The sequence below is a fragment of the Mirounga angustirostris genome, unplaced genomic scaffold (assembly GCF_029215605.1).
Source record: "Mirounga angustirostris isolate CCGP_5_RB_7025 unplaced genomic scaffold, mMirAng1.0.hap1 SCAF_2, whole genome shotgun sequence".
NCBI classification, from domain to species: domain Eukaryota; kingdom Metazoa; phylum Chordata; class Mammalia; order Carnivora; family Phocidae; genus Mirounga; species Mirounga angustirostris.
The window spans coordinates 148,036,548-148,063,676 of NW_026991710.1; the positions used below are offsets into that span (position 1 = coordinate 148,036,548).

Here is a 27,129-nt window from a genome sequence, read left to right on the forward strand (position 1 = left end):
TGCATAGGCCAAGGTCTGGGAGTGTCTCAGACACATAACTTCCATGCTTTCCCGATGGAGTCAGGGCACCTCACTCCCCTGGCACATCTCTGTCCTCACCAACCAGAAAGAGCCTTGGTGTTGAATTTTTATTGGGGTTTCATTAAGAGGTATGATTGATGAAATCTTTGGCCATGTGATTGACTCAGTCTCTAGTACCCATCCCTCTCCTTGGAAGTTCCAACTGTCTAGTCACATGGCAGGTCTTTCTGGTGACCAGCCTTCATTGTCCTGAAGCTATCTTCAATGCCCACCAGGGATCTCTTCATTAACATAACAAAGACACTTATTCAGGAAATTCTTTTTTTTTAAATTTTTATTTATTTATTTATTTTTACTTTTTTTAAAATTTTATTCTTATGTTAATCCCCATACATTACATCATTAGTTTTAGATGAAGTGTTCCATGATTCATTGTTTGTGCACAACACCCAGTGCTCCATGCAGAATGTGCCCTCCTCAATACCCACCACCAGGCTAACCCATCCTCCCACCCCCCTCCCCTCTAGAACCCTCAGTTTGTTTTTCAGAGTCTATTGTCTCTCATGGTTCGTCTACCCCTCCAATTTCCCCCACTTCATTCTTCCCCTCCCGCTACCTTCTTCTTCTTTTTTTTTTTTTTCTTAACATATATTGCATTATTTGTTTCAGAGGTACAGATCTGAGATTCAACAGTCTTGCACAATTCACAGCGCTTACCAGAGCACACACCCTCCCCAGTGTCCATCACCCAGTCACCCCATCCCTCCCACCCCACCCCCCACTCCAGCAACCCTCAGTTTGTTTCCTGCGATTAAGAATTCCTCATATCAGTGAGATCATATGATACATGTCTTTCTCTGTTTGACTTATTTCACTCAACATAATACCCTCCAGTTCCATCCACGTCGTTGCAAATGGCAAGATCTCATTCCTTTTGATGGCTGCATAATATTCCATTCATTCAGGAAATTCTAATGGTTTTTAAAGCTCTGTGCCAGGAACCAGGGACAAAGCCCAGATAATATTCTTTATTATACCACAGAGTTCATGCTTGGAAATTCTGTTATTGGAACTAAGAGAATCCAATCTCTTTAGACTCCTGTACTGTGTTATGTAAACCTTAGGGCTGTTGGCTGCCGTGTTTCCCCCCAGGAAAACAGAGGCCAAGGTGTAGAAAGGAAAAGAGAAATGAAACAGATGCACAGAGAGAAGAGAGGAATGGGGGAGAGAGGGAGCCCACACAGATTTGAATCTCTTTTCCACCATTTTCCTGTCCTTGGTTTCTAGGAGGCTTCACATCACCTCTACTAAATATCCTTTCCCTCTTCTGACTTCATCCAACTCTGGCTGAGTTTCTCAAACCCCTGACTGGGCATCTACTGATAGAGTGAGCCAGTGAACATATGTATGGAAACGGAAGTGTGCGGACTTAAATCACACGAAGCTGCAGGCAGGGTTGGTATCTCCTTACTCCACATGGCACAGAAGGTCATGTGCTGCCTTGTGCAAATGCTGATCTTGTTACTCTGCAGAATGAGTCGACATCAGTATGCGGGGGGTGTTGTCCACGCACTGTCAGGTGTTTCCTTCCACACACAGGTGTCTGGCAGCAAGGACCTCTCTTTATAAGGTGCTACCGTAGCAGCTGCAACAGAATCGGAACGAGTGGCTCAGCTCCAGGGTTTGTCCTGGCTGACCCGGGATCCGGGGCTGCGTGCAGACACATTGTTCGTACCACGGTGCAGCAGCTCTGCTTGCTCCTGTTGGCCTCCTTCGGTGGTCTGGGACCTCTGCGAGTTCCTTGTGGGGCCCCATGGTTGTGACTTGGGGATTTTAAGTGTGGACAAATGATGAAGTTCTGAGGAATACTAGATAACTTATGATTTCACTCAGGGCTTTGCACCTTCTCCTAAGGGGTCCATGAGCGTTATTACGGTGTGTAGAACATTCTTGCCTCACATCATGGCTTTTGCATGTGCTCGTCTCTCTGCCTGGAGGGCCTATCCCCGAGGAGTCTGCATGACTTATTTCCTTAAGTGTCCTGTGGATGGCTCAAGGGCAATCTCCTTAGTGATGTCTCCCTGACTCCCCTGTCCGGATGGCTCCCACTTGTTCTTTGCTCCTCTATCCTGCTTATTTTACTTTTTCCCACTTATTCAACGTCTGACATACTGAACGTTTATTTGTTTACTTGTTTATTGTCTGTCTGCTTCCCTAGAACGTAAAATCTTATGAAAGAGGGCCTTTCTCTATTTTGTTTATTGTTTCATCCTAGCTGGGGCACAGAGCAGATGTACCCCCCAATACTCTGAATCAGAAGACAGCAACCTCTGGAAGTATGTACTAGGAGGAACACGTGTGTGTGTGTGTGTGTGTGTGTGTTGTGTAACGGCACCTGTGGTGGATGTTCTAGTGGCCAAAGCCCAGTGGCCGTGGTGTGAGTGGCAGCTTCTCTGTCTGGTGGAGTTGGCAGTGGATTTTTCTGTGGAACAGTCTGTATGCATTCGGGGGTTGTACCTGGCTGCATAGCCTCCAGGTTTTACTCCCTCCCCTTCCCACAGAGTTTGTAAGCGATGTAAGTTACTTTTGAAAATAAATCTCTTTTTTTTTTCCTCCTTAAACTAGAGTTTAAGTGAGTTCTGTTGTCGGCAACTGGGAATCCTAACTGATTCACAGCTGGTTTGAATCTGAATAATATATCCGAAAATCTACAGTTTTTATAAGCAATTTTGTGGTTTATAAGCAGAACATTCTTTTGATTAGACCTTAGTGTTCATCTGGTCGAGTAATCTTCAATCTTTTTTTTTTTTGCATAGAATTATTTCTTCAAGTGAAATTTTACAAGAAGGTGGGCATCCAATATGAAAAACATAAAACTGAGGCTGCTCGAGGTGAAGGGTGGGAGATGTAAGAATCCTTCACCCCCCTTCCCTCACAGTGTCTGAGGCCTCTTCTTGAGTCCTTAAGGCACTCCAAAACATGAGAATTCACTGACAATGTACCTCATTTTCTGAGGAAGAAATGGGTACATGGAAAATATAAAAGAAGCACATTTAGTGAGAGAACAGTCATTGGGACCCATTATCTCTACACTAGCCCAGAGTTTTTGTATCACACTGCAGTGCCCATACAAAATAAGAAAGAAAAGTAATCGTTCTCTTTTAAAGTTTTCTTTTGGTCATAGTTTGAGTAGCAAAAGCAATAGTCTGTTGAAATTGAGGTTCTCAGATAAAAAAGTTTAACAAATTTAATTTAAAAACTTACTTCCAATAGGGTATTTGAGAGCACTTTACAAGTTAACACTGTGTGGCTTTTAATTTAAAAATGTATATCATCCAATAAATCTTTTCCTTAGGATAAAACCCTGTTTCGAGATTTCTTACCAGTATATGGTAATCTAGCTGCTGTATGTTATACTTTTAAAATTCAAATGCATTGAAAAAAGGAATCAAAACAATATCAAAACATATGTTAAGCCCATCTAAGTATATTTATCCTTTGACAAGTCTAATAAGATCCAATCAGTGAAACAGACAAATGTTCCCTTGTCTAATGTGGGCATGCGCACATGTGTGTTTTTTATGGCCATGCAGATATAGCAAACAAGCTCCTTCAATTAGTCAGTGAAATGAGTCCCTTTATTGAAAAGGCAAATTCAATTAGAATCAATAAAAAGTAGAGGATCCATTTGAATTTCGACCTAAATTTTCTGAACTTAAATAACCAAACCATTATATAGAAAATATGATTAAAGCCCCCGTTCTCTCAGTGCCAATTTGAGACATTTGTAATTTTAGTTGCTGTGATTACCTGTCTCAGTGTAAGCTCTCTTGGATGGAGAAACCAAAAGTCACAACAACTTATTGGCAACATCATTGATTCTCTCTTTTATTTCTCTTTTGCAAAGGATAATAATTTGTGTCTGGTGATTTGGAAGGCTGTTTTTTATGACTCATCTCCCAAAGGGCTATAATTTCCCATTAAATTGCTGTCCATACTTGTACCACAAAAAACTCCTCTCTTCTATCATGATTTTTTTTCTCAACTATTCCCTTTATAATCATTAAAAAAAAATTTAAGCTATATCCTATTTGAGAGTCTTTACCCTTAAATTTTGGAGGGACTATAGGTAAGTCAATAGAGAAATTTCTCCTCAAATAAATTTATATTTTACTTAGATAAAAAAAGAAATGAGGCATTCATCAGGAATTTAAGACAGTTTCATGATTGATACATTGCTTTCTTTTTAAAAAATTCTTTTAAATTTGAGTATAGTTGACACATAACATTACATTAGTTTCAGGTGTACAACATAGTGATTCCACTTTTTTATGTTATGCTAGGCTTAGCATAATTGTAGCCACCATCTGTTACAATACAACATTGTTATAATATCATTGACTATATTCCCTATGCTGTGCCTTTCAGTGCCATGACTTATTCCATAACTGAAAGCCTGTATCTCCCACTCCTCTTCACCCCTTTGACTCAACTCCCACTCCCCTTCCCCTCTGGCAACCATCAGTTTGTTCTCTGTATGTATAGGTCTATTCTGCTTTTTGTTTGTTTATTCGTTTGTTTTTTTTAGAGTCTACATATGACCAAACTCATAAGGTATTTGCCTTTCTCAATCTGACTTATTTCATTTAACGTAAACCCCCCTAGGTCCATCTATGTTGTTGCAAATGGTGCAATCTCATCCTTTTCTAAGGCTGCATAATATTCCATGGTATGCATATACATGACATCTTCCTTATCCATTTGTCTTATCAATGGACACTTAGATTGCTTCCATATCTTGGCTATTATAAATAATGTCGCAATAAACGTAGGGGTGCATATATCTTTTTGAATTAGTGTTTTCATTTTCTTTGTTTAAATACCCAGTAGTAGAATTATTAGATCATATGGAATTTCTATCTTTAATTTTTTGAGCACCTCCATACTGTTTTCCACAGTTGCTATACCAATTTACATTCCCCATCATCAACTTTCTTGATGTTAGTGATAGGAGAATCATATAAGTGACAAAATAGGCTCAATACATGGCATCCAAAAGTGGTTCTGGTGCTCACAGTTCAAGATACCTTCCATGGCACCATCCCTGTCCACACCTGGAGGCTGCCACCACTGGGCGCTAGGACAGTGGAAGGCATCAGATAGTTAGATTCTTAATTACCAAAGCTATGCTGTGTTTCACAACTCTTCAAGTCTATTCAGAATTCTCCCTCTTGTCTGAAGGTCTAATTTTTTTAAAAAAATTAGATCTGATAGGGAATAATTGACAGGATAAAGTCTTTCCCAAGAGGATTTTCAATCCCTCATGTTAAGAGACTGATCTTTCTTGGGTTAATAATTTTGACATCTAAGACAAAACAACAAAGGGTCATTATATAAAAACAGTAGTTATGTGATATTTGTATTTAATTGATAACTATAAAGTCCTCCTCTGGGCCAGAATTGACCTTTCTGGGTTTAGTTTATTCAACTTTTATAAAATGGCTCCTACTCTACAATGTTTTCATATTTATGAGTTTTAAGACTATATAAGCATTCATTCACCCATTTTTTCAACAATGTGATTCAAACCTCTATCTTTGACCAATGTATTTAATATTGATCTGTATAAAGAATTGGTACCCTGCTGTGAGTGATAAATATAGTTTTAAAAATGTGACCTAGCCCTAGTCCTGACTCAGACGGTTTTCAGGGTTAAACAAGTAGCTGATCTCTTTCCATTCATCTATGCAATGCTTGTAGAGATGATTGCCTTAGACAAGGCCAATCAGGAAACTGATCTGGGCCACCCTTTAGAGGGTCCTGTATATCATAAATACCATTCAGTTCCAAGGAAATGCGTCTCTACTTTTCTTGTCCGGTATCCATGAAACAAAGTTTCCAGTGTCCTAATTCCATGAAGACTTGGGGATTGTGTCACTGACAATGTCAGAACAGACTTATTTTGAAATGTGGGATAAAAATACTTAGGTAGAGCAAAAATAAATTAATTTGCCAAATGCTTTCTGTCAAATAACAGTAACACAATATTTTCTTGAACAGTAAAGTAGTGCTGTCTATATTCCTGCTTTTCCTTGTTGCCAAAGACTGAATTGTTTCCCCAAATTCATATGTTGAAGCCTTAACCCCCAGTGTGAGTATTTAGGGATAGGCCCTTTAAGGAGGTAGTTAAGTTTCAATGAGGTCGAATAGGTGGGCCCCTAATCGAATAGGATTAGTGTTCTTTTAAGAAGAGATACCAGATCTATCCCCCTCTTTCTCTTTCTTCCTCTGTGTGGGCTCAGAGGAAAGGCCATGAGGATTGCAGCACGAAAGCAGCTGTCTGCAAGCCAGGAAGAGAGTCCTCAACTGAAACCAAACCTTGCTGGATGTTGATCTGGAACTTCTAGCTTACAGAAATGGGATCAATGCATCTCTATTGTTTAAGCCACCCAGCCTATGTTTCTTTTTATGGCAGCCCAAGCCGACCGATATGCTTGCGTTCTAATTCCTGGATCTGGAGGTCGTCATAAATGAGTGAGGTATGCACAACAATTGTATTCAGTGTCTGAATAGCCTTTTACAATGTTAAATAGTTCACAGTACTTGAAAAAAAAAGTCTAGCTGAAATAGGTGAAGCATAACATTGATTCTTTTTTTGCCAGTTTTATTGAGGTGTAATTGAGACATCAAATTGTATACATTTAAAGTGTACAATGTGATGATTAGATATATGTATACATTATGAAATGATTATCACAACCAAGTTAATTAACACATTCATCACCTCTCATAGTTTTCTTATTTACTTGCTTATTTGTTGGGGATGCTTAAGATTTACCGTCTTAGCAAATTTCACGTATATAACACCGTATTATTAACTGTAATCCCCCCATGTTATATACTAGATCCTCAGAACATAGTCATCTTCTAACTGAAGGTTTGTACCCTTTAACCAGTGTCTGCTCATTTCCCCTACATCCCAGCCCCTGGCAACCACCATTCTACTCTCTGTTTCTATGAATTCAACTTTTTGTTTTTTTATTCCACATGTAAGTGATACCATATTGTCTTTCTCACGACATTGATTCTTTACATTGGCTGCCAGATGGACATTGAACATTCAATTGTGAATAGTTTTCTTTTTATAAAAATATTTAATAAGATATAATTACATTTTTGAAAATTAAATTAAAATTTCAGTTTTTATTTATATCTTCTGGTTTAAATTTTATTGCTGATTGTAAGTTTTATTTTACCTTTAATTTTAATATATTATTTTGATTATTTTAGAGATAAAAAGAAACATGATAAATCATTTTACCTTAATTACCTTTAAAGTTTTTTATACTTTGAAAACAATATTTTATTTTTTAATTCTTTAGATCAGGGGTCAGCAAACTAAGACCTGTGGGTCAAATCTGGTCTGCCATTTGTTTTTATATAAAGTTTTACTGGGCTACATTCATGCCCATATTTTTATATATCGCCTATGGTTATTTTCATGGTACAGCATCAGAGTTGAGTTATTGCACAGACACTGTATGATCTGAAAAGCCAAAAATAATTACTATCTGGCCTTTTACAGATAAAGTTTGCTAACTCTTGCTTTAGATCACTGAGAATGTGTACAATTTGAATCGTGATAAAAGTGGAAATTAAAATAGGATAAAAACTAAAAAGCAATAAGAGAGCGAAAATTTTCAAATTAATGCTCCAAATTTAAATAACCAGAAGCTAGGAAAGTGAGTAGACTTCTGCACAGCATTGCTTACATAAAATTTGTAAGCAAGACATTATGAATTATTTAAAGAAGACTGAATGAAAATGAGCAAGGGATATTATTCACATGAAATCCCCACTGAAACTGGTCAGATAAAGCTTCTATAATGACAAAGTCTCATTAAATGAAGCCGTCGTCACTGATCAAAACAGTGAAAATGAAAGACAAAATTATCCATATCAAATTTGTACTCCAGAGACAGCAAATACAATTCTGGCATGCTTGTTAGAAGCTGAAGAAAAATACATTCATAAAATCTGCAAACTGGATAAAAAAGTTGAAAACTTTGGAACTTTACTCTGTTTATTGGAGGATGATTCTGGAAAATGGCTGTCATATCCTGACACAAATGAGAATGTTTCTAGCAAAGCACAATCTGATTTAAATCAATGATTACAGTTTTCCACTGGATAAATGTGAAATTTATATTTCATTTTTTCATAGACTTTATTTTTTAAAGCAGCTTTAGGTTCATAGCAAAATTGAGAAGAAAGTGCAGAGATTTCCCATTTCCTCCTTGTCCCCACACAGCCTCTCCCATTATCAACATTCCCCACCAGAGTGCTGCATTTGTTATAATTGATGAACCCACACTGACACCCCATTATCATTCAGAGTCCATAGCTTACATCTGGGTTCACTGTTAGTGTTGTACATTCTATAGGTTTGGACAAGGGTATGATGGCATGTATCCATTCTTATTATACCATACATTATAGTTTCACTGACCCAAAATTCCTCTGTGCTTCATATATTTCATTTTAAACCCTAAATCTTTCAAATTGGGAAAGAAGCTGTTATATTCTAAGTTCAAAAACAAAATATCTTGTTATTACCCTTATATATTTCTCAACCAATGTTCATAAATAGTTTTGGGCAATGAAGATATTTGTGATTAGAAACATATGCTAGATTAAAAGAAAATGAAATGATAAAGTGGCAAAAAAATGAAATGTAACCAGGATGAATGCCAACCAAATGGAAAAAGGTTAAACAAATTATGCATGGAATATTATGCAATATGAGCAACTATTATTAAAGAATAACCAAAAAAAAGAACATGAAATGCCACAAGCTCATAAAATTAGCAGATACTAAACAAATGAAAAAAAGGACTAAATGAGTGACAAACAATTGATATTTTTCAACAAAGACGTAAATGTAGAACAGAATACACAACATTGTTATAATGTACTTAAAAGGATATTAAAGACGGTATCATGTGTCCAATTTTTAGCAAAGCACAATGATGCTTATTGCAGCAGTAAGTTTTTGTTCGGGTTTATTGAGGTACAATTGATAAAATTGTAAGATATTTAAAGGGTCCATTGTGATGATTTGATAAATGTCTACCTTATTAAGGAATTCCTCCCATCTAGTTAATGAACACATCTATCAACTCACATATTTACATATATATGCTATACATACATATATATTTTTTGGTGAGAACAAATAAGTTCTACTCTCTTAGCAAATTCCAATGACATAACACAATGTTATCAATTATAGTCACCATGTTATATATCAGATCCTCAGACCTTATTCATCTTATAACTAGAAGTTTGTACCTTTTTATCAACTTCTGCCTAATTTTTATATAAACATGAAAAATTTGGGGGTTTGGTAGAAATGATCTATCTCTAAGTTTGTAAATAGAATGGCTAACGGTGTATTAAAAACGGATAAAAATAATGAAAATAATAAAAAATGCGACTCCCCCTTTGGATGGAGAATCCTAATTAGATTGTTCATTTGTTGGATAAGAAAGTGGGAGAAGAAAACATATAAAAAAATAAATATTACTCAGTTTAACTAGATTTCAAAGGTTATGTTGAGAAGCTCCTCAAATAAAAATCAAATAGTGATTTTTTGTAGAAAATCTAGAATTTGAGTTTGAGTGTCCATATGGCTTGCTATTAATAATGTTAGGAAAAGATAATGACCACCAACAACACAAAAATGATGTGCTTGGCTACTTCATTTTTAAAAGGCTTAAAAACTTAAAAAAAAAGCCCCGAACTCTGGAGAAAACTTTGGAAAAGTTGCAAGAAGCTGCATGCTAAATATGCAATAAATATGACATTTCATTAAAATAGAGAGAAATTACAACTAGAAATAAAAATATTTCCTGCCTATGCAGAAAAAGATTCATGTACAAATATTTCCAAAACTAATTTCTATAAAGAGTATTTTCTAGTCATGAGAAAGCAAGCTATGACTTCAATTGAAGAGAGATTGGAATAAACTGAGAGGCACACTGCTCTTTTCAGATCTCTTTATAATATTCCAGCACTGCCAATTTTAAAAGAAGACGAACCTAAGAAGTGTTGTATGGCTCTAGATACTGCTTTAAAATACTTTGAAAATCTTATAAAAGCAATAGAGATTTATATCTTGGAATTAAATTATTTTGTAATGTTTCTGTATTAATAATTTATCATCAGCCTTCTTATTATAAGGTTCAAACATGATTTGTTAATTTCATATTCCATTTTGAATCTCAGGATTGCCTTAAATTTTTCTTAACAACTGCAGCTGCCACTGCCTCTGCAGAACAAAGTTTCTTCATATTAATATGAATAAAAGACTATCTAAGAACCACCAGGACTCAAGAAAGGTTATCCAATTTGGCTGCTGACAGAAACCGAGTATGTAGAAACTTTGATTACACCAAATAATTAGTGAGTTTGCAGAAATTTTATGAGATAAATATAGAATTTTAAAATGAATTATGTCATTTCTGTGTTTTATTATTCACCCGAACATTGTTGGCCCATGGACAGAACACCTAGATGGGCACAATAAAAATTAAATTCCCTTTTCTTTGATATTTTGCCAACTTTCAGTTGTATGCACATATTTCTCAATTTTATTAGGTAGATCTATTTGTTAAAAAAAGGGGAATAGAACATATTAAGTATTTTATTAACAGCTTGTTAGCTTGCTGTAAAACTTCAATTTTTAGACATGTGGTATGTGGACCTCCATTTGTCCCCTGCTTTCATGGAGAAGGGCCATCCCACTGGCCTCATCTTCTTTATGGGCTAATCCAAGGACCACTGGTTGAGATGAAATATGAAAGCATGTTGACAAGGGACGAGGTGATGTGCTGGTATCTTTCTCTTTCACTTAGCCTTCTCCCTGCTGTTGCTACATTTCAAACGGATCTTTCATCGCTGTTCCTAGGAAGCGAGGATATGGCTGCATGCTCCAAACCGCCCAGTATTTTCTTCCTAATTCGATGCTTTTTGCTTTCTTGACCGAAAAAGAGGTTTTGGTTTTGAACAAACCCACCTAAGCAGGCTGGCTCTGTCCAAAAGCCAAAGAAATTTGCTTTTGGATTTTTCCTACGCGCTTCCAAGGAGGATAAATGTCTTCCCATCTAGGAGAATCAGCAGTCTGTCACAACCCAGACCCATTAAATTTAATGATTTATTGTAACAAAGTCTACGCTATTATATTAAAGCAGTTATTACACATCTTATATGCCAAAGCTGTTAAAAATAACAAAGGAGTATTATCTCGAGTGTGGGAAACAAAATCATTTTTTAAAATGTGATTAATTCTGTGAGCTTGGATCTTTCATGTACATGTGGTAAGCAGTATTCCATGGGAACTTTCTCAGCATGTGTCCAACAATGTAAACAAAAAGTTAAAATACGGCTTACACTCTCCCTGGCATTCATTAGCATATCCAAGAAAGCAGGAACTAACCACATTTTACATAAAAAGACTTTAGAAATCTGTGTCTACTTACATTAGCATTATTCAATCTGTGGGTGCCAACTAGATGCATAGAAACGATTTATTTATAGGCCTATCACCAAAATGTGTTCTTCATTAATTCATATTTTTCCCAGCTCACATTACTTGAACCTATCCAGGTGGTTTTAAATGTGGAGGGTAATTTAAAACTGAGCAAATTCACGCGCACTCTGTTTTTTAGTGCTTAAGAACAATCGAATGGAAATGTCCTTATGGCTCATTTGATACTTGGTCAATTTGTTTGCCTTTAATTAACCTGAAGAATAACATCAATGTGAACTTGGCTGGGCCTTTGGAGTTCAGATCCACATTGGGAAGGAAATAAACCTTGAACGCCTTGCCAAAGGTATTTAGAAATACATTTCTCACAAGATTAAAGCTGAAAATCCAAAGTAACTGCAGTTTATTCCGACAACACAGTTCAGTGAAACTGTGTTGTATTGAACATTTCCTTATATATGACATTCGTTAAAATAGAAAAGGCCTCATCTAAAGGCTTGTAAAGTGACGTTTCCTCCATATAATATTTTCCTGTACGTAACGTTCAAAAAGTGTAGTGCCTTGGAGAACATTACAAAGGACTTTCCTTGTAGATCTGTGCTTGTTGTTAAATTTATTTCGGGCTGTCTTTCTGGTTACCATTTCATAGCTCTTCACAGATTCAGTCAATATGTAACAGAAAAAAAGCCCGCAGAGTTTGCCTTTTACTACTGTGAAACCGCAGGAGAAAAGTATACGTTCCTGGCCGACGGTCCTTGAGCACATACTTCGGTTCTGATAAAGCTTCAGTCACGCTCTTCTTTTTTTTTTTTTTTTTAAAGATTTTATTTATTTATTTGACAGAGAGAGATACAGCAAGAGAGGCAACACAAGCAGGGGGAGCGGGAGAGGGAGAAGCAGGCTCCCCGCGGAGCAGGGAGCCCTATGCAGGGCTCGATCCCAGGACTCTGGGATCATGACCTGAGCCGAAGGCAGTCGCTTCACCGACTGAGCCACCCGGGCGCCCCAGACACGCTCTTCTGTTCTTTCCGGGGAGTTGTGTCACCTGTGCTGTCCTTAGCAACAGATGGGATGCTTGGAAGTGACCTGATCACGAGAACATCTTGTTCGTAAATTAAAGCGACTCCTTTCCATTCTGGGGAGCAACTTTACCTATATGTTGTATTTCTATATTGCATTATATAGCCAAAGACTCCATTGAGAGACACGTAACTGATTCGTGTCCCTAGGGTGTAATTTCTCAATATCCTTGATTCTTCAGCCTAGCAGATGACTCCATTAGATGATGAAAGCATTTTTTGACATCACGCTTTGAATTTTCCAGTAACAGACTCCAAGTGTATGGTACGTAGGTACATATGTACAATGAAATTTATGCAGAGATGATCTGTCCTCTGTTGCTGTATTATTTTGTGGTGTATTTTAAGCAAATATTAATCCAAAAGGCCTTCTTGGGGCGCCTGGGTGGCTCAGTCGGTTAAGCGTCAGCCTTTGGCTCAGGTCATGATCTCATGGTCCTGGGATCAAGCCCTGCATCGGGCTCCTTGCTCATCAGGGAGCCTGCTTCCCCCTCTGACCACCCCCCCCGCCCCCTGCCCGCTGCTTGTGCTGGCTTTCTCTGTCAAATAAATAAATAAAATAGTAAAAAAAAAAAAAAAAGAGCAAAACAAAACAAAAATAAAAAACAGAAGTGCCTTCTTGCACATTCACTCTTTCATTTATTCAAAACCATTTTGGAGTGCCTACTGTGTGCTATGCGAGACACTAGGCCTAGAAGTGGCCCTGTCTTCATCTGCCTGAGTGTTCAGACAATTAATGGGGGCTTGCAATAGAATGTGAAGAAGGTTGACAACCGTGGAGGTACAGACAGCAGGGTGGTCTGAACTACTTTATGGAGCCCAGGGGAGGCCTTACTGGGGGCGGGGCAGAGGGAGAGTGGTGGAGTGTGGGTGGGTGTGGTGGGTGGCGTTTAATCTGACACCTGAAAGATGATCAGGACAAGCTAAGGGAGGGGGTGCATTGAAGGTTGAGAAGATTCTCCACAGAGTGAACGGCATTTGCAAAGTCTCAGAGGCCAGAGACCATGTGCTGTGTTCAGGGAACCAAAAGTTTGAGGCCCAGGCCAAGGATGAGCGGGCAAGGAGCGAGCATGATGCCAGATTGCATGTCTCTTCTTGGCACAATTCAGTCAGAGCAAATGTTAACCAAGGTCGACCATCATAAAAAGCTACATCTGCTAAAAAAATTATGGAACAGATTTTAAATTTAACTGCACTACTTCATATCCAGACTGATTGTATATGCAACCTTGCCGGGCCTGAAATCTAGACGTTCTCAGGGCAGAAGAGATTTAAAAATGACTTTTGATTGATAAGCTGGATGCCAGAAGGATTTTGCCCCTGCTGGAAGTCTGTGTCAGTGAGTCTAAGTGGGGGATGCAGACATGGACACACATTTGGAAACTGAAAAGGTGCCTTCAGGGAAATAACTCCAAGTCTGCTGCAGTGGGCTTGGGTTGTTCTCCATGCTTCTGGGCTGACCTCAGCCCGTCCTGCCTACTGACAGAGCTCCCACTGGGCTCCACTGTGTGGAGGGAAAGGGGGTTACTCAGAGATCCTGGCCTTCCTTGGCTCCCCCAGCTGGGAAGCGATGAAAGAAAGAACAGGATCCAGGTTTACTTTTCTCCCCTTTTATTTATGTATTCATTATTTTCTTCAAAGTTGGTTATTTTGATTAGGAATATTTTTTTTTTCTTTCAAAAATGAGCTATGATCCAACTGCCCAGATGACCCCTGTTGACGTTAAAAAAAAAAGTTAATGGTGATAAAAACAAAAAGCTGTGTTTTTGCCCTAAACATTCCCAGTTTGTCTTTCCATAGGCACCACCATTCACAGCTTTTTTTGTAATATACTTCTAGAACTTGTTCCTTTCTATGCCTAGGTAGCTCTGTGGCAGGCACTGTGATGTGCCAGACGCCTGCTTCAGGACTGAAGGACTTATTCCCTCACCTGCAAGGAGGGCTCCCGGCAGATAGCACATGACGGTCGCCAGAGGTGGGGCTGGGGTGGAGACTGGAGAAAGTGGGGGGAGGTGGTCAAAGGTAGAAACTTCCTGGGGCACCTGGGTGGCTCAGCTGGTGAAGTGTCTGACTCTTGATCTCAGCTCAGATCTCAATCTCAGGGTCATGAGTCAAGCCCTGCTTGGGCTCCACGTTGGGCATGGAGCTTACTAAAAAAAAAAAAAAAAGGCAGAAACTTCCTGTTCTATGATGAATAAGTCATAGAGATGTAATGTGCAGCATGGACTAAAGTTAACGATATTGTAATTGTCTATTTGAAAGTTGCTAAGAGAGTAGATCTTAAAAGTTTTCATCATAAGAAAATAATTGTTACTATGTGAGGTGGTGGATGTTAACTAGACTTATTGTGGTGATCATTTTGCAATATGATAAAAATATCAAATCCTTACAGTGTACCCCTTAAACTAATACAATGTTATATGTCAATTATATCTCAATAAAATGAAAAAAAAAAAAAAGGAACAGTACAATGGGAGGAATCAGCAAGGAAATTTTCTAGGTTATATTTTTCCTTAAGTTAAATGTCTCAAAGTGGATATATAATCAATAATTACATAAACTGCAATTTGGAGGTCCTTGCAGGTTGGATTACCAGGAAAGCTGACTCTAAAACACAGAGTAGCGTGCAGAATACTTGTTCAAGTGTGCCTGTAAGAGCAGCACCTGTAGGAGAGTGGGGAAGGAAGCAGAACTGGGCTGAGGAAGAAGCTAGGCTGCCATGCAGTTTGGACAAAAGGGCTCAGGGGATCCTGTGGGAGTGCTGGAGCTGCCTGGTCTCGGCCAGCATCACCCCATGAGGCAGACCCCCTGGGAAGGAGCATCACCCTGGGCGAGCTGTCTCCCCTTTCTATCAAAAGCAGAAAAGGAAGAGCCCCAGAGATGGGATCCGTGCTGGTGGTGTCCACAGTGGGGGGTGTCGCTGAGGGCAGTGATATTGGAGACAGTTGGCAGAAAAAGCTGGCGAGGCTCCCTGGGGGTGGCTGCTTGGGACTGTGGCAAGGCTCTCCCGGTGGGCTCTCACCCATGGTGACCTCAGGGCCTTTCTCTGAGGCCAGGCCAGGCCAGGCGTGCCAGGAAGTTCTGCTGGCAAGATGGCAGCAGTGGACACAAGAGGCAATTAAAAACAGCAGGGACGCCTGGGGGGCTCAGTGGTTAAGCGCCTGCCTTCGGCTCAGGTCGTGATCCCAGGTCTTGGGATTGCGCTCCATGTCAGGCTCTCTGCTTCTCCCTCTCCCTCTGCCTGCCACTCTCCCTGCTTGTGCGCTCTCTCTCTGACAAATAAATAGTAAATAAATAAATAAAAATCTTAACAACAAACACAGATAGTTTCTGCTGAGGGTTTTCACGAGCTGGGCATTGATGGGCATGAACTCCATCCTTGCACCAAGTCTTGGTGGTTAGTACTATTATTATCACTGTATCACAGATTTGGAAACTGAGGCACAGAACTATTAAGAGACTCATCCAAAGTCATAAAGCAAATAAACAGCCATGTTGGGATTTGAACATTTAAGCCCCCAGTGGGTTTATGCAGAGAGTCACTTTGGGTACCACGTCTTGTGAATAGTTGCCTAAAGAGAAGAGGGTAAGAGAGACACCCAAAGATGACATTTTGATTGGACTGTCTAGCCTGGCCATGGGAAGTACCTTTATGGCATGAGGTTAGGAATTTTACAGTTTAAAGGAAGGAAAGGAATGGGTGGAGGGAGGGCTTTGTGAAAGCCTATGCTTTTCATTTTGCCCAGTCATTTGTGCTGCGTGGGTCTTAGAATGTATTCCAAGTAGTTTTGGACCTAGGGTTGACTTTGTCAATAGGAGTCATGTACATGGTCTGACATGAGGATCCAACTGCTTCCAAAGATCTTTACCACTGCCTGACAGTGCCTGAAATTGCAGGATTAGATATTCATTCCTTTGAATGTCAGAGTTTTTATTTTACAGAATTCTCTCTTAAAATATAAATGTCCCTTTTGAAGGATAAATGTCAAGTTCCTTGAAGTGATGGCAAATATATGTCACTGTATCCTGAGACTGTTTCCAGAGTATGGAAGTTTAAGGGGAACAGCAAGAGGTAAAGAAATGTGGAAAAGAATTTTACTGAGAAGATATTAGTGAAAAATTGCCTCTTGAGTCCCTGAATTTGTGTGGCATCCTGAAGACTCATTCTCATAAAGTTACAATCATTAACATATGTAAATTTTCTTATATGGATTCTTTTTTATACATGTTTTATTTTGTAGAACGTTGACTGGTTATTTAAAAAAGGCTAATTATTTAAAAAATCATTGTTAAGCATTACTAGTATATTTGTACTTTTCTGAAACTGTTCTATGTCCCAGATAATGGTGAAAAGAGAGATTTTTAAAAAATTTATCTGAATAGTGCTATTACATCACAGTGGAGGAAAGAATATAACATCATAAAATAAATTATTTATCTTTAAAACAATGAAACTTTCCTTTAGATGTGGTTGTGATGATTGTATACCCATAGCAAAGGCTGTTAATGTTTGAGACTGATGTTGCATTTTCAACAACATTCAATGGATCACTGAATTTATTATTTTCTTCTCCTGCTGTATCTATTACTTTGTCAAGTTACAGTTAAAACAAAATTAAGTTCCTACAGCACGGGTAAGTATAAACACAAAACACCCAATGTGTTAGGAGCTTCTATTCTAGGGTAACTGCTAAAGATGCACAAATAAAATAATTTATAAAAGAATCATGGCCTAATTAAAAATATTGCATAATAAAAATGTAAGGCCCAGCATATTTTTTATATTAGCCTGTGGGTTTTATAAGAGGTAGTGAGAAATCAGGGGTGTAATAACTGAGACCTTGAGTTTCCCCTTCTGTAAAAAATGTGGGCTAGAGGGGCGCCTGGGAGGCTCAGTCCATTAAGCTTTCAACTCTTGATTTCGGCTCAAGTCATGATCTCAGGGTTGTGAGATGGAGCGCTGGGTGTGGATCCTGCTTAAGGTTCTCTTTCTCCCTCTGCCCCTTCTGATGCTCCCACCCCCACACCCCCACACCCCCACTTGCACGTGCTCACAATCTCTCTCTCTCAAAAAAAAATGTAGGCTAGTGATACCTCTTGTATACCTGTGGGGCTGTTGGGAGAATCAAAACAGATTGTGTTGTGAAGGGCAATCTAAGCTAGCGTGGGTGAGATATTGCAAATTTTGTTCAGAAACATGGGGTAGGGATGACAAAAGTTCAGCATTATTGTCACTTCTGTTCATGTGTTGGGAGACTCGGAGGTTAAGTGGATGGAGTGTGGACTGTCTGGGGAGTCCATGAAGCCTTTGGAATGTGATTTCATTACAGTGTAGATGTGGTTTTCTGAGTGTGTCCGTATCTTTATCCAGATTCTCGGTCCTCTGCAATGGTGAAGTGTTAGGACAGCTGTCAGGGAGGAGGTATTTTCTGTATACTTTCCCAAATGATCTGAGTTGAAGAAACAGCTTCACAGACTGTCCTGCTTTATGGAAATTTAATCAAATCTTAGAGATGATGGAGCACAGCTGAAGGACCAAAGCATGTGCCTCTATTCGGAACACTGGTTCCTCGTCAGAGTCTCGCCTATCAAGGCTGGATTGATACACTTTAGATTTGACTTGCAATTCCAAATAATGTGCCAATTCCATGTCATGGCATGAAATATCACAAACATAATTTGCATGGCATTTGGGGGTATGCTGCATGGAATTTGGGGTTGTCTATAAGGATCTTGGTAAAAAAAATTTCATTTTCTTTGCATAATTATGATAGAGTAAGTAAAATACAATGAATTAAAAGGGTAAATACTGAATATATAAGGCCTTTCCAAATAAAATATCTTCAAATAATCTTAATGAGAAACTCAAGTTTGCTTTTATCAGTTTTAATGCTTGAAATGACTACAGGAAGTGTTTAATCAAAACCTGTAAATGCTGATCTCTTCAATTTTTTAAATATTTTTCATTAATGAGAAACTTAATTCAAAATAATTCTTTAAATGACTTACCAACTAATCAAAAATTCATAAGAGTTGAAATTATATTTTAAAGTAACTAGTAAAAAAATAAGGTACTTACTAGATTTTCCTTTTCTTTCCCTGAAAATTTCTTAGGCTAATGTGCTTGGATCCCAAATCCAATGGAACATTTCCATATCAAGTATTTCAAACTAACAAAGTTCTAACTTTGGGAATATGTATGCATTGCGGTAGTAGTCATCTTGCAACCAGCAAAGACAACGCTAAATGGACCATCAGCCACCAATGGGCAAAGAAACTCAACATGTGTGAAGACTCAGAGTCAGGGCTATCACATGCTGTTGGGCCTGCCAGGGGTCCCTGCCCTGTTGTCCTGGCCTGACTTCTCTAGTCTCCACCCCCTGACTGGCTTCTGAGCTCTGTGCCCTGTGTCCTTCTACTTGGGAGCATGGGGTATGATCTTCTTCAGTAGCTCCATGGCCCTTGGGCGGATGGTTGCCAGTGGGGAAGTAGACAGGCAGACGGAGTTCAGAGGAGGACTAGGAGGGGCTGAATGATGCACATCCCGCTTGCTGCCTCTGGGGACAATCTGGGAACACAGAAGGCATCAAACTCTGATTAGGTGGCTGGAGGCTAGAGACTGTGGCTTGGGGGCTTTGACCACTCCAGTCAGTCCTGCCCCTGAGGGCTGAGGAGATCAATATTTCTACTTAGAGCAAGCTAGCAGGAGAGTTCCCTACCAGGGTTTTTCAAACTTTGGGGTGTGTCAGGATGACCAAAAAGGCTTGTTGAAATACAGATGTTGGACTCCATGCTCACTTTCTGATTCAGTGGATCTGGGGTGCAGCTCCAGAATTTGCATTTCTAAGAAGTGTCCAGGTGATGTGAATGTTGCTGGTGGGGACCGAAAGGTTGAGAACTCCTGCTTTCAAGCATGGGGTTTCTCACAGGATTTAAGGTAATTTTCCACAGTAAGTTTCTAAAAATCAATCTTTTAAAGTATCTCTGTGTCTTTAAGAATTTTTATAGCATGCAAAAGGTTATTGCCATTCACAGATATAAGATACGTGGTTCGAAAATATGACAGCAGTCCAAATAAAATCATTTTTAATTTTGCTGAAACACAAATGTGAATGTCATGTTATACAACCACTGTGTGTCTCGGCTGCAGTCAGCGGCTGGTGAGTGAATCTACCCAAAGCCCAGCGTCAACGATTCGAACAGTCTTGGTTTGCTACTCATGGTTCTAGTGAGTTTTAAGTGAATACTTACATATTCGTATGCCAGGGTCATGAACTCAAACGCCGAACTGGTCCAGGGAAGCAATTTCAAATGAGTGGAAAGAGCTGGGGGGAGAGTGTGGCGAACTGGCAGGCTTGTGTCCATCCAAGGGCAGACACCTTCCAGAGCTCCAGCTGACAGATGCAGGTAGGAATGTGGGGCTGTTTTGCCATGTCTTCCAATTTTCAAGAGAATCAGAAATCCAAAGTTTTTACATGAATCCTTTTTTTTTTTTTTAAATGTCAGTTCTCTGGAGGCCCAACAAAACACATTTGCAAGCCAATTCTAAATTTACTTTCACCATCAGAAAATACCCCACAATTTGAACATCAGTGAAGATTTTGGAACCATAGTTTTTGTGAGTATCAAGTGCTCACTAGTCAATATTTCAAAAGGGTTCAATTTGGTTTAAATATGTGACTGCCCTTTAACAGCAGTTTTATTATAATGAAGGAAAGGAAATAAGTGTACTACTGAGTTTCATTCTCAGGGTCAGGAGATGGAATAGGAGTTTCTTCACAGAATCACTAAGACAAACTTTACGAAGTAGGCCTTCAATGCCACGAGTACATAATCCTGTGCCAAACAGAAATTGTTTTTTCTGTGTTGCACCTTATCATTATTCACATTCTTTTACTAGCCTGAAAATCATTTTGGGAAACAACCCTCCAGTTGTTGAGAGTAGATACAATTTTCCTAATGTGAAACAATTTGCCATGAAAATACTTTTACCCAAGGGCCAAAGTTGCCGTATGACAGCTGAGGTGTTTACGGTCCACTCCTAATTATCTAGAACCAGGCTGTTGGATTTTCATATGAATTCTCTGTTCCCTTCCATACCCTTTGACTATTTTATTGCTCGTACCCCTGCCATCATAAGCCTGGCAGATAGAATGATAGGATGTGGTTTTAAAAGCAATTCTTTTAGGAGTCAAGTTGAGAGATTCTTGGAATCTAAACCTTAATTTGAAGTTAGGGTTTTGGCATTTTCATTTATATGTTTTCGTGCCAATCCTGCTTTCATTTAAGTAGCTGAGGATGACTAGGATTTGTGTTTCTTCTCTTTCCAAAGCTCCCAAGATTTTTGGTGTTTTACCTTGAGAGGAAAAAAACACCAATCTTTTTATAAGGGAAGCAACAGGATAAAGGATGGATATCAATGAGAGTTAAGCAAAGGGTGGGTAGATGGAGGAGCCAGTGATGTCTTTGATAAAACACTTTGCATCTCTAGACCTTAGTTTCTTCCCATAGAGAATGAATAAAATTGACAAAATTAATGGTTTTCCCCACTATGAGCTGTTCCAGACTCTCCCTTGGTGTGCTGTTAGTAGATTCTTCTATGGATTGTAAAGGATAGAGCAGTGACTTTACCAGTCAAATCTTGCCCAAATGAAGTCGAACCTGTTTTAAAAAACTCCTAGAGTTCAGGAGTTTTAGGTAGATATTAGTCATGAAAGGGGGAAAAAGTTAAGAAAAGAGTAAAAAAAAAAACCAGCAAAACCAAACACCAAACTCTGATGAGCTGGAATATTATCCCTTTGAATTAACTATAGCTAATGGAGCAAAAGAATTAGTGTTTTCTCCCTCCATAGTCTGGAAAAACATGGCATGGAATAGCATCTTTCCAATGTCGTGTTATTCTCTTAAAGTAAAAGTGAAAGATATTATACTCTAGGTAAAAACAACCACAAATAGATTTCCCAGCTCTTCTTTTTATCACTGAATAATTGCAACCCGTGAGGTCAAACGCAGTTGAAAGTTAGCCACAGGCTTTTGGGATTGTAGTGATTACTTTGTAAAAGGAGTTAAATAACATGCTTCTCAGCTGAAGCCAGGGGATTGGACCACATGATCATTCGTGACCCCCCCCCCCCTTTTATACTAATGGTCAGCACTTCATTGTCAAATACTGTGATTAAATCTTTTGGAGGAAAGTTAAGAGACACATGGAATGTAATAGAAAATAACACGACCCACTTACTATAGATCAGCATAATTCTAGTATTGGTTGCAAGATTAATGGGGGGGAGGGGAAACAAATTTTTATTGAGTGTATACTATTGTTCCTTGAGCTGGAAATATGGGTGAACAAAATAAAGAAATCTTGCCTTTATGGATTCTACATATTACACACACACACACACACACACACACTCAGTGCTGCAAAGAGGAATAAGTCAGAATAAAAGAGTAGAGAGCGATGGCAAGAGTCCTGTTTCAGGCATCAGGGTGTTCTCTCTGGGGATGTGGCTTTATGGCAGAGACTTAAATGAACTGGAGGGAGAAACCATGCCAAGTTCTAGGAGAAGAATGTTACAGGCCAGAGAGCTGAGAGTATACAAACACCCTGAGTAAGAGGATGAGCCTGATGTTCTCGAGGAGCAGCTAGAAGGTGCATGTGACTGGAGTGACAAGTGTGGGTGGCAGGCGATCAGATCCGAGAGGAAACAAGTGATTTGGGGCCTTGTGGTAAGCAGATCAAGCAGTTGGCATTTCATCCCGAGTGTGTTGGGAAACCTTTGGAAGGTTGAGTAAAGGCTGGTGATGTGATTTAATTTACATCTAAAGAGCTCGCTTAGCTGCTATGTGTGAAGAGTAAAATCTGAGGCGGGCAAGAGCAGAAATAGGGACATCAGCCAGGAGCTGCCCGCAGTAGTAGATGGTGGCTCAGGCCAGGACAGCCGCGCAAATGGGTAAGAAAGAGGTGGTCAGATTTGTGGCATATTTTGAAGTTGGAGCCAAGGGGCCTTTTTGATGAATGGGAAGGGGATGTGAGGGAAAGAGATCTACCAAGATGACCCACCAGTCTTTGGCCTGATCAAATAGTTGGAACCATGTATGCGGAGGGGAAGAACTTGAAGAGGAGGCGAGACCAAGGAATCCCGAGTTCAGTTTGAGTTAAGTTTGCCTGTGAGGTATCCAAGCAAAGACATCGAAGAGGCAGTTGGATATCTGAGTTTGGTATTTTGAGGAAAGGCTGAGGCTGGAGATGAAAATCAGGGCATCATTAATGTGTAGATCATACTTGAAGCCTCTGGCTTAGATGGCTTCTTGAGAGAGAGTGTGGAAGGAAAACAGAAGAGACTCTGCGACTGAGTCCTGTGGAGCGCCAACATTTGGAGGTGGAGAGATCAGTGTGTGGAGAAGAGACACGGCTGAACGCTCTGGTTCCTGCCGCTTTATCCTGTTTTTAGGTAGTATGTCTATATAATCCAGAGGAAATAGCTGCAGTTTAGTAAGATTAAATTCACTGTAGTGAATGAAAAATCTCAGAAGTCCAGGGTGCCTGGGGTGCTCAGTCAGTTGAGCATCGGATTCTTGATTTCCACTCAGGTCATGATCTCAGGGTGGTGAAATGGAGCCCCGCATCAGCTCTTTGTTCAGCAGGGAGTCTGCTTGAGATTCTCTCTCTCCCTCTTCCTCTGGCCCTCCCCCCACTTGTGTGCTCTCTCTCTCTCTCTCAAATAAATAAATCTTAAAAAAATCTCAGAAGTTCTTAACAGAGATCACTTTACAAATATGTCAATCAAATGATAACCTCATTTATATATAAATATATATATGGCCCACTGAACTAGTATGATATGACGTTCAGCTATCTTAGCAATAGAAAGAATGTAGCAGTAGTCTATGGAGTTGCAGGACATCATCAAGATAACTAGCTGGATGATCATTAAACAAATACTATTTATTTGAATATTCCACGATTAAGGTATAAATACAAGTGATAAAGCTGGGATTGACAATTTCCCTTATTACACAGATGAGTTAAGGCCTTGATTGTGCTTGGTCTCAAGGTTTAGGAGACTTTTAAATTAAAGAGCAATTTAAAAGAAATGCAATTTAATGGCAAAAAATCAAACAATCCAATTAAAAAATGGACAGAGGGCCTGAATAGATATTTTCCCAAAGAAGACATACAGATGGCCAATAGACATCAATATCCCTAATATCACTAATCTTCAGGGAAATGCAAGTCAAAACCACAATGAAATATTACCTCATAAATGGCCACTATCAAAAACATAAGAAATGATAAGGTGGTAAGAATGTGGAGAAAATGGAACCCTGGTGCACTGTTGGTGGGAATGCGAACTGGTGCAGCCCCTCTGGAAAACAGTATGGAGAGTCCTCAGAAAGTTAAAAAAAGAACTACCATCTGATCCCGCAGTTTCACTTCTGGTATTCATCTGAAGAAAATGAAAACGTTAACTTGAAAAGATATATGCACCCCCATGATCACTGCAGCATTGTTTATAATAGCCAACATGTGGAAACAACCTAAGTGTTTGTATATTTTGCAAAGTGATCACCACAGTATGTCTGGTTAACATCCAACTTGATACATAGTTACAGAATTTGGGGGCTGAATGGACAAAGAAATGTGCTATTTATGTACACAATGAAATATTATTCAGCCATAAAAAAAGGATGAAATTTTTGTCATTTGCAACAACATGGATGGACCTTGAGAGCATTATACTAAGTGAAATAAGTCAGATGGAGAAAGACAAATACCATAATACTATATGATCTCATATGCGGAATCTAAAACCAAACCAAACCAAACCAAACCAAACAAAGCAAGCTCATAGATACAACGAACAGTTTGGTGCTTGCCAGAGGCGGGGGTAGGTGAAATGGGTGAATGGGATCAAAAGATACAGACTTCCAGTCATAATTTAGATAAGTTATGGAACATACAGCTTGGAGACTGTAGTTAATAATCCTGTACTTCATATTTGAAAGTTGCTAAGAGAGTAGATCTTAAAAGTTCTCATCACAAGAAAAAAAACTCTGTAACTATGTATGGTGATGGATGTTGACTAGATTTGTTATGGTGATCATTTTGCAATCTATACAAATATTGAGTCATTATGTCGTATATCTGAACCTAATATAGTGTTGTATGTCAATTATGCCTCAATTTTTTAAAAAGCAGTTCACATTAAAAAAATAGATTTTTTGCCCCAGTAGAAACATGGCAAATGATTTATACAGGCTAGTTAAAGGGAAGTACATTAGGATATATGCTGACATTTGTAATCGAGTAAACAGTTAAATGAAATATCAATTTTAATATTTTGGAGTGGCAATATTTTAAAAAGATGAGTATATATGTATTCACATACATTATTGGTGGGAATGTAAATTAGAAGAATTTTTCTAGACTAAAATTTCACAATCTGTAAATAACCTTAAAATATTTAGATTCTTTTTGAGAGCAAATCTGCTTCTAGGAATTGATCTTAAGAAAACATTCAGGGTCACCTGGGTGGCTCAGTCGGTTAAGTGTCCAACTCTTGATTTCAGCTCAGGTCTTGATCTCAGGGTCATGAGATTGAGCCCCACTTTGGGCGCCTGCTGGGTCTCTCCCTCCCCCTCTGCGCCATCTCCCTCACGCATGTATGTACACTTCTCTCTTTCTGTCTAAAAAAAGAAAAGAAAACATTCTGAGTTAGGTACTAAAATATTTGTAAATGTGAGAAATAAGAAACATCTTAAGAAAACAGTGGTGGGGATTGGTTAAATACATTATGGTATATGTATATGATGTGATTTCTCCACATGTTTTTGAAGACTTTCATGACCCAGATACACGTTCATTGTGTACCATGAGAAAAAGCAGATTATCACTGCACGCATTGCGATAGTAACTATATATACACACACATGCCTATATACACATAGAGGATGTGGAAAACCATCCGAAAAGACTTCTACCAAAGCATTCACGATCATTTTCTCTGGGTAGTTAGTTGAGGTGATTTTTAAATTCTCCTAATATCTTTTACATTTTCTAACATTTCTATAATATCCACGTCTTACTCTTACATTTAGAATTTTAAAAATGCATGGCGATTTAAAAGGGAGATAACACTCTCTCGGACACTTTTGTTTTCCTGATAACACCGTATTATTATAAAGTTTGTTCTCTTATTTACTATTATTGGACATTTGTGGCTTAGAACCGAAGAACTTTTATGAGTGGAAGAATTTTGTGACTCATATGCAACGGGTTCTTTCTTCTCGCAACTCGATCTTGTGACGGTGATGTCACCTGCTGCTTAAAGACGGCTGTCCTTGTACTATGCTGTATTGCACGCAAGATGCCATAAGGACAGAGGGAAATCTGGAAAGAGCCGGTAGTTAGCAGAGCTGAATTAGGTAATTCTGAATTCTTGGCATTGTATTACATGCTAAATAGTAAAAGGCTGAGTAACTATGTTGAATCAGTTATTTTCCTTTTGTGATGCAGGTTTTAATCCGATAGAGCCAAAAGATTTCTTAGGCCAGACATTTCAATTCTCTGAACTCTCAGGTTTAATCTGGAAATTGTTGAGGTAGGGAGAACTAGGAATTTAGATGGCAAGAAGGTCCTTTTCTTTAATCAATTAATACAATCCATTTGAGGAAGTAATGTGAAAAATACTGTAAAATTCATTATAGATAATGATGAGGGTAAAGATCCATATAGAAAAGCTCAAACTTTATATATATATACACACATATATATGTACACATATATATGTATACATATATGTGTGTATGTATATATATATGTACACACATATATGTATGTATATATATAAAGTTTGAGCTTTTCTATATCTATAATATATGTGTGTATATATATATATATGTATCTGTTTATGTGTGTCTGCTTAAAGTATTTAATTGGCTAAAATTATTTTTTTAAGTTTATACATGGCATGGATGTGAAACGACATGAAGTATGCTTTTCAAGACAGGATATCTCTGGCCTTAGGATAATTGTACAGTGACTCAGAAGAAAATAATATGAGTAAGTGGTAAAGTAATTGAGGCAACCCCATATGTGATTCAAGCAAAAAGAAAACAACTTTTCTCAACTCACCTCTAACACATGGGTTTCCCCTGAATGACCCAGATAATCGCTGTGATACTTAATTTCATTTGGACTATGGAGACCTGATTTTTAGCTTTTGGTTTCTATGTAGAACACAAGGAGGAAAAAAAAAGCATAAGCCCCTTCCTTTATGGAAATTCCCAATGAAATTGAAAAAGGAATAGCCTTGGGGTGCCTGGGTGGCTCAGTTGGTTAAGCCTCTGACTCTTGATTTTGGCTCAGGTCACGATCTCAGGGTTGTGAAATCGAGCCCCAAGGCTGGCTCTATGCTCCACAGGGAATCTGCTTGAAGAGTTGCTCCCTCTGCCCTCCCCACTCTCTCTCTAAAATGA

General features: G+C 38.7%; 2 long non-coding RNA genes across 2 annotated transcripts; one reads left to right on the forward strand and one right to left on the reverse strand.

Annotated features, from left to right (window-relative positions):
* The first annotated feature begins 808 nt into the window (after nucleotides 1-808).
* On the forward strand, nucleotides 809-20,146 carry LOC135363675 (uncharacterized). The gene is made up of 3 exons (XR_010409641.1): nucleotides 809-1,476; nucleotides 6,324-6,560; nucleotides 18,763-20,146. It is a non-coding gene; the product is annotated as an uncharacterized LOC135363675 (long non-coding RNA).
* LOC135363676 (uncharacterized) lies at nucleotides 19,078-25,879 on the reverse strand. The gene is made up of 4 exons (XR_010409642.1): nucleotides 25,744-25,879; nucleotides 25,180-25,338; nucleotides 19,900-20,083; nucleotides 19,078-19,216 (listed from the first exon to the last, which is right to left on the reverse strand). It is a non-coding gene; the product is annotated as an uncharacterized LOC135363676 (long non-coding RNA).
* Nucleotides 25,880-27,129: the final 1,250 nt, after the last annotated feature.